This window comes from Mugil cephalus, chromosome 19 (genome assembly GCF_022458985.1).
Source record: "Mugil cephalus isolate CIBA_MC_2020 chromosome 19, CIBA_Mcephalus_1.1, whole genome shotgun sequence".
Lineage (NCBI taxonomy): Eukaryota > Metazoa > Chordata > Actinopteri > Mugiliformes > Mugilidae > Mugil > Mugil cephalus.
Window position 1 is genome coordinate 2,225 of NC_061788.1, and position 5,956 is coordinate 8,180.

At 41.8% G+C, this 5,956-nt stretch overlaps 1 long non-coding RNA gene across 3 annotated transcripts; it reads right to left on the reverse strand.

Moving 5' to 3' along the window:
• Positions 1-3,299: 3,299 nt before the first annotated feature.
• LOC124996841 lies at positions 3,300-5,351 on the reverse strand. Of its 3 annotated transcripts, none has more exons than XR_007110893.1 (4): positions 4,841-5,351; positions 4,513-4,710; positions 3,782-4,417; positions 3,300-3,671 (listed from the first exon to the last, which is right to left on the reverse strand). It is a non-coding gene; the product is annotated as an uncharacterized LOC124996841 (long non-coding RNA). The 3 variants fall into 3 exon arrangements; XR_007110891.1 differs by having other exon boundaries at positions 3,782-4,039; positions 4,332-4,417; positions 4,513-5,351; XR_007110892.1 differs by having other exon boundaries at positions 4,513-5,351.
• Between the last annotated feature and the right edge of the window lie 605 nt (positions 5,352-5,956).

A 5,956-nucleotide genomic window follows, 5' to 3' on the forward strand; every position in this document is an offset into this window, starting at 1 on the left:
TTGGCCTCCAGTACTACTGTGAAAAACCTTGGTGTTATATTTGACCAGGATATGTCCTTTAATTCTCACATAAAGCAGGTGACCAGGACTGCTTTCTTCCACCTTCGTAATATCATCAAAATTAGGAGCATCCTTTCTCAGAGTGATGCGGAAAAACTAGTTCATGCATTTGTGTGTTCCAGGCTGGATTATTGTAACTCGTTACTGTCTGGCTGTCCAAGTAGCTCTTTAAAAAGCCTCCAATTGATTCAAAACGCTGCAGCAAGAGCACTGACAAGAATTAGCAAGAGAGATCATATTACTCCAGTTTTAGCTTCTCTTCATTGGCTCCCTTTAAGACTTTAGAATTGAATTTAAAATCCTCCTCCTTACATACAAGGCCCTGAAAGGCCTAGCTCCATCATATTTGAAAGACCTCATAGAACCATACTGTCCCAACAGATCACTACCATCTCTAAGTGCAGGTCTGCTTGTGGTTCCTAGAGGTTCTAAAAGTAGAATGGGAGGTAGAGCCTTCAGTTATCAGGCTCCTCTCCTGTGGAACCAGCTCCCAGTTTGGGTTCGGGAGGCAGACACAGTCTCTACGTTTAAGGTCAGGCTTAAGACTTTCCTTTTAGACAAAGCTTATAGCTAGGGCTGGACTTAACCATTCCTTAGTTATGCTGCTATAGGCCTAGGCTGCAGGGGGACGATGCACTGAGGACATGTCCTCTCCTCTTTCTTCTCTGGCTCCTGTCCTCTAATATCTTATCATTTTATTTTCTATCTCTTATAATTTACTAACCACTGTGCCTTACTCTCTCCCCTCCGCTCCCCTCCCCCTCCATCATTTTGTGAGGGTCTCTGGTCTGGAGTGCTGAATATCTGACCTGTGGAGTTCTAAGCTACATCTGCTGCCGTGGCCTCATCAACCAGCCCAGTCTTCATGGTCTGGAGTGCTGTGTATCAGACCTGTGGAGCTCCATAAACTACATCTGTCCCAGTCATCATGGCCTCCTCCAGTTGCCCACTCCTACCTAGATGAACTATTCACCAACCTGCCCATGATTCCTGTTATACTCACAAACTGTCACAGATCATCAGCTATGTGTTATATTACTAGACCCTACATGTTTCCTTCCGCTTGATGTATGTATCTATGACAGAAGTTTGTTTATCTTGTTTCTCCTGCTCTTCTTTTCTCTCTATCTTCTCTGTTTCTAACCGGCTGGCCTTCGGCAGATGGGTCCCTCCATATGAGCTGGGTTCTGCTCAAGGTTTCTTCCTGTTAAAAGGGAGTTTTTTCCTTGCCACCGTCGCCCTCAGGCTTGCTCTGGAGGTTGCAGGCTGGTTTTTGTGAAGCATCTTGAGATGATTTGAATTGTTATTGGCGCTATATAAATAAAACTGAATTGAATTGAATTGAATTGATCTAGGGTGTATAGTCAGATGGACCTACTCGGTACCAGGACCCCAGGCCTTGATGTACATTGATACAAACCATAAATTGATTCGGTAAATACATATTAAGGAATCTTTTTGACAAAATGTATGAGTTTAGAGTGTTTTTAAGTATGAAGTTGTTATTAGTATCCACATATTTAAATACTTCTATGTAAATCTATATACACCATAACAGCTATCCTCTAGAAAAGGCACACAGCTTGTCTATTACAATCAGCAACCGTTTTATTTTTTTTTTGTGTTTTGTACTTGCAGTATGTTATGTACAGTTGACAAATTAATTTTCATTCTTTCAGCTACAATATTGTTGTCTTTGGAGACGTTGATGGTTTTTCTCGCAAGGTTAGCATACTTGTTTTGAACAAGGTGCTCAAAATTCTATAATAAGGGACTGAGTGCTTGTTAGACATGTCATTGTATTTGTGCTCCAGATCATGTATCTTGGCGCAGCCTCAAACAACATGGCCTCAACCACCCTGGCATTCTTCCAGGAATCTGTCGAGAAGTATGGTGTTCCTCTCAGGTAAATCTATCAAAGTTTTACCATTGGCTGCTCTGTGAAACAACTCTCATTGCACTGTATTAGTCAACCAATTAACTTTAACCAGCTTTACATATATATGATCTTTGAAGGTGTTTTGTGTTGAGATCAGGGAGTTGAAAACGTGGATGTTGCATGCTTCATGTTTACAGTACGTGGCACTGGAAGGAGCAGCTTCATATCTGGCAAGAGTGTTCACAACCAACGGTTAGTTCATTAGAATAGATACTACTGATTGGTTGCCCTGACACAGATAGCACGTAGTGATACAATGTTAGCATACAACTGATACTAGGGGGATTATAATATACCATTTGTCACATTTGCATAAGATGCAATAAAATGCAGTGTGTACAAAACAAGATGTAATTCTAAATATAGTGGTTTATGAAAAGAAATTCAGATGCATTGTTTTAGTTAATAAATAGGTTTGATATTTTACACTGATTTTACACCATTTGTAAAAAAAAAAAAAAAACATCAACATCGCCAATGAAACACACCTTTTCTGCTGCCCCTTAGTTTTCCTCCCACACCTGCAGGAAGACGAGATGGTTGGGACAACCATCCACTGAGAACAGAGAGCAGCATGACCCCCAACCAGCTGTGGGAATTGGGTCGTAGACATTACCCAGTTCAAGGGCCAGATAACAGAGGTATATACAAATGTGATTTTAATGATTCATTTGTTTTTATGTTTAAGCTGTTGAATTTGAAGCTAAGAAAAAATAATATTTTAAAGTGTTCCTTCTGTTACTGCATAACATTTAAAATGCTCTCTATTTTGTAGGTCATCAGTATTCCTGACATCGAGTGGGAAAACAGTGGACTTCCTTCCAATGACCACCACAGCATCGTTGTTCCACACACACCATGCACACTCACAGATGGACAAATGACAGCTTTAAGAGCTGCAGTCCAACCAAATGCTGCATCCCAATACTATGGCAGCGATATTTACAATGCTGCTGTTTAGTACTGTGAGCAGTTTCTTGAGCTCTGAAAAGAACTGATCAGAGACTTCAGTTTTGAGTTTTTTTTTTGAAACGAAACATTTTTGCACTTTTGTTGCCTTTGATTGTATCTTAACTGAAACAGTTAATTGCACTTGAAACCTCTGCATTAACAGTTTATTACAGTGGAGAGGTTGTCAATAAAAACATGCATGTAACTTTGTATGTAACGTTCTACATTTTTCTATGAGACAGAACCTGAAACTATAGCATTGTGCGAACGAAATCAGTGTAAGTTAACTTTTAAATAACTTAAGGTCCAGTTCCGTCAAAACAGAGTAAGAACATCAAGGAATTTAACAGTGCTTGGTCTGAAATCTATGGCTTATAGTCCTAGTTGCATTTGTCCAAAACACAACAACTGCTAACAACTAACATGCAAAAATCTGTGTAAATACAGACCCAGATGTCATTCAGATAAACCCAAATCCTGTATGACAAGTCCAAATACATGCCAGGATATCTTGTTTAAAAAATGTGTAGTCCTTGTAATGTCCTGGAATGCGCAAGGTCTCAAAGCAGGTGGAGGCTGTAAGACAGGCATGTCAAACTCAGTTTGGCTCTGGGGCCGGATTCAGACTTTCTGTTCCCCCTAAGGAAGGGAGGTCCCATGCAATGGCCAAGTCCTGGACACTTTGCTTTTCCTTTTCTGAGAGTATGGACCCCCCTTCAAGCTTCAAGACAATAAATGACATAAATCTCCTTCATAAAAGAGATACACATAGATGCACAATAAAAAGGCAAAACAATGTACATAATGTATTACTGAAATGAAAAAACATACAAGCCTGATAGTTTCTCTAATGTCCACATCTGGACAGTCCTCCAGTGTAACTGTCGCTGTTTCTTGACTTCCACCAAGTAACACATGGGTAACAGCAGGGCTGAGTCCCGGCAGGCAAGGTCCACCATGAAGGAAGGAAGGAGTGGCCTATCATTCTGCCCGCCCCCATGAACATGTCACTTTCCACAAGAAAATGCGCAGCTGAGGGAACTAAATGGCCAGGCTCTCCTTCAAAGAGCCGTGTAAGGCTTGAATTTGCTGTCAATATATCAAAAAATACGAATTAAGGACAACAAAGAAAAGTAATAAGCCTTCTTAAAGAGTACAAAGATGAATGTGAAAGTGAGTAGTTGTCAGAAAATGCATTTCAGTTTTATGATGGACTGGAAAACCTAGATATCTTCAATACAAGCTTTATACATTTAGATTAACCCATCAAACATTCGGTATAAAACAAAGCAAACGTATCAAAATACCATAGACCTTTACAGACAGAAGAATAAATATTGTTGTACAGCTTGCATTTGGAAGGATTCTGTTATATACATACCAAAATTGATGCAAAAGCCTGACCTCAACTTGTCAATGCACATGGAGAAAAAAAACGATTCACCACATGTCCAATAACAGTGTCTCCTGTAACACAATTTAAAGTTTAACAGAATAAAGACAGAGTTTTTTTTAAATACTTAAATTAGTTTTGGACAGCTTAAACTTGTTACTGGAGCTACCTTAAGGTTTGTAATTCAAGGGTCGTCCCCATTCCACATTAGGTCGCTCGTAGAATGATAGAAGTGCCACGTCCTGCTCAGCAGGACTTTTTCTGATGTCCATGCTGAGAAGCAGTGGACTTTTGGATTCATGGACACGTAGAAAATTGTCCGCACACTGTGATATGGCCTTGTTGGGGTCACTGACAGTTAACCAGTCTAATATGAACAAAAAACAAATAGAACAGTGGTTGTTTCATTATCTAAGGAAAGACATCAAAAGCAAACAATTTAATATTCAAACAGTGCGTCTTTCCCTATGCCACTGCTAAGCCTGAACCGCACCTACCATCTTCAACAACTGCTGTACCTCTGGATGGTCCAGGCATTGATGCCTCCTCTTCTTCTATTGCAATGGAATCCATCACCTCTTGTCCTGCCCTACCATCATAATATTATTTGTGTTATAACTACACAGTATGTTAAACAAAAACAGTTAAAACAGGGAGAAAGTGGAACCCAAGATATGCGGTTCAGGAGGCGCAGGCTGCCCTCAGGCTTAGGGATATCATGGGGCGTGTGCAGCAAGGGCGTGGAGGCCTGGGACTGTGTGCAGGGGCGCCGTGGAGCAAGGCGTCCACGGCGGAAAAGAGGAAGATGGTAGTGGAGGAAATTCATAGGCAAGAGGAAGCAATGAGATGCATGAAGGCAGTGTCGCAGGCTAAGCAAGGACAGTGGGTGAACTGGGAGAGTGTAGAGAAAAGAAAGGTGTCGTGAGAGCGTGAGAGAGCTGTGGAGCATGGAGGCTAGTAGGATTAGATTTATGATGGGGGGCAGTTTATGATGTGCTGCCATCTCCCCAGAACCTAAACTGGTGGTCAGGGGAGGATGCTGCCTGCCCACTTTGTTCTTGTGCATGTACGCTCAGCCACATTTTGACAAGTTGCAGGGTTAGTCTCTCCCAAGGGAGATACACCAGGTTCTGAAATGCTTAGCAGCTGCAATTGAGGAAAAACAGATTCAAGCAAATTCCTCAGCTGCTAGAAAAAAGAATAAGCATATTATGTTTGTTCAGGAGGGAGATAAGGCCAGATCAGGAAGGCGCAGGCATAATGTAGGGCAGCTAAGTGTGGGCGTAGCCTGGGAGCTGAGGACCGACCTAGATGGCGCCCTGAGCGTCCCACAACAGATAGCCGTGACCCTCAAAAGACCGGACGTGCTGTTGTGGTCTGAGAAAGAAAGGAAAGTGTATTTCTGTTCCGTGGGAAAACAGAGTTGAAGAGACGAGAGAGATAGATATGCGGAGTTGAAATCGGAAGCGGAGCAGCGAGGCTGGAGCGCTCATGTGCACTCAGTAGAGGTCGGCTGCCGTGGATTTGTGGCGAATAATAAAACATCTGTGAAGGTGCTCAGTCATCCAGGTCATGGTAATCCAAAAAGCGTTGAATAAGGTCAGTTGGACTTG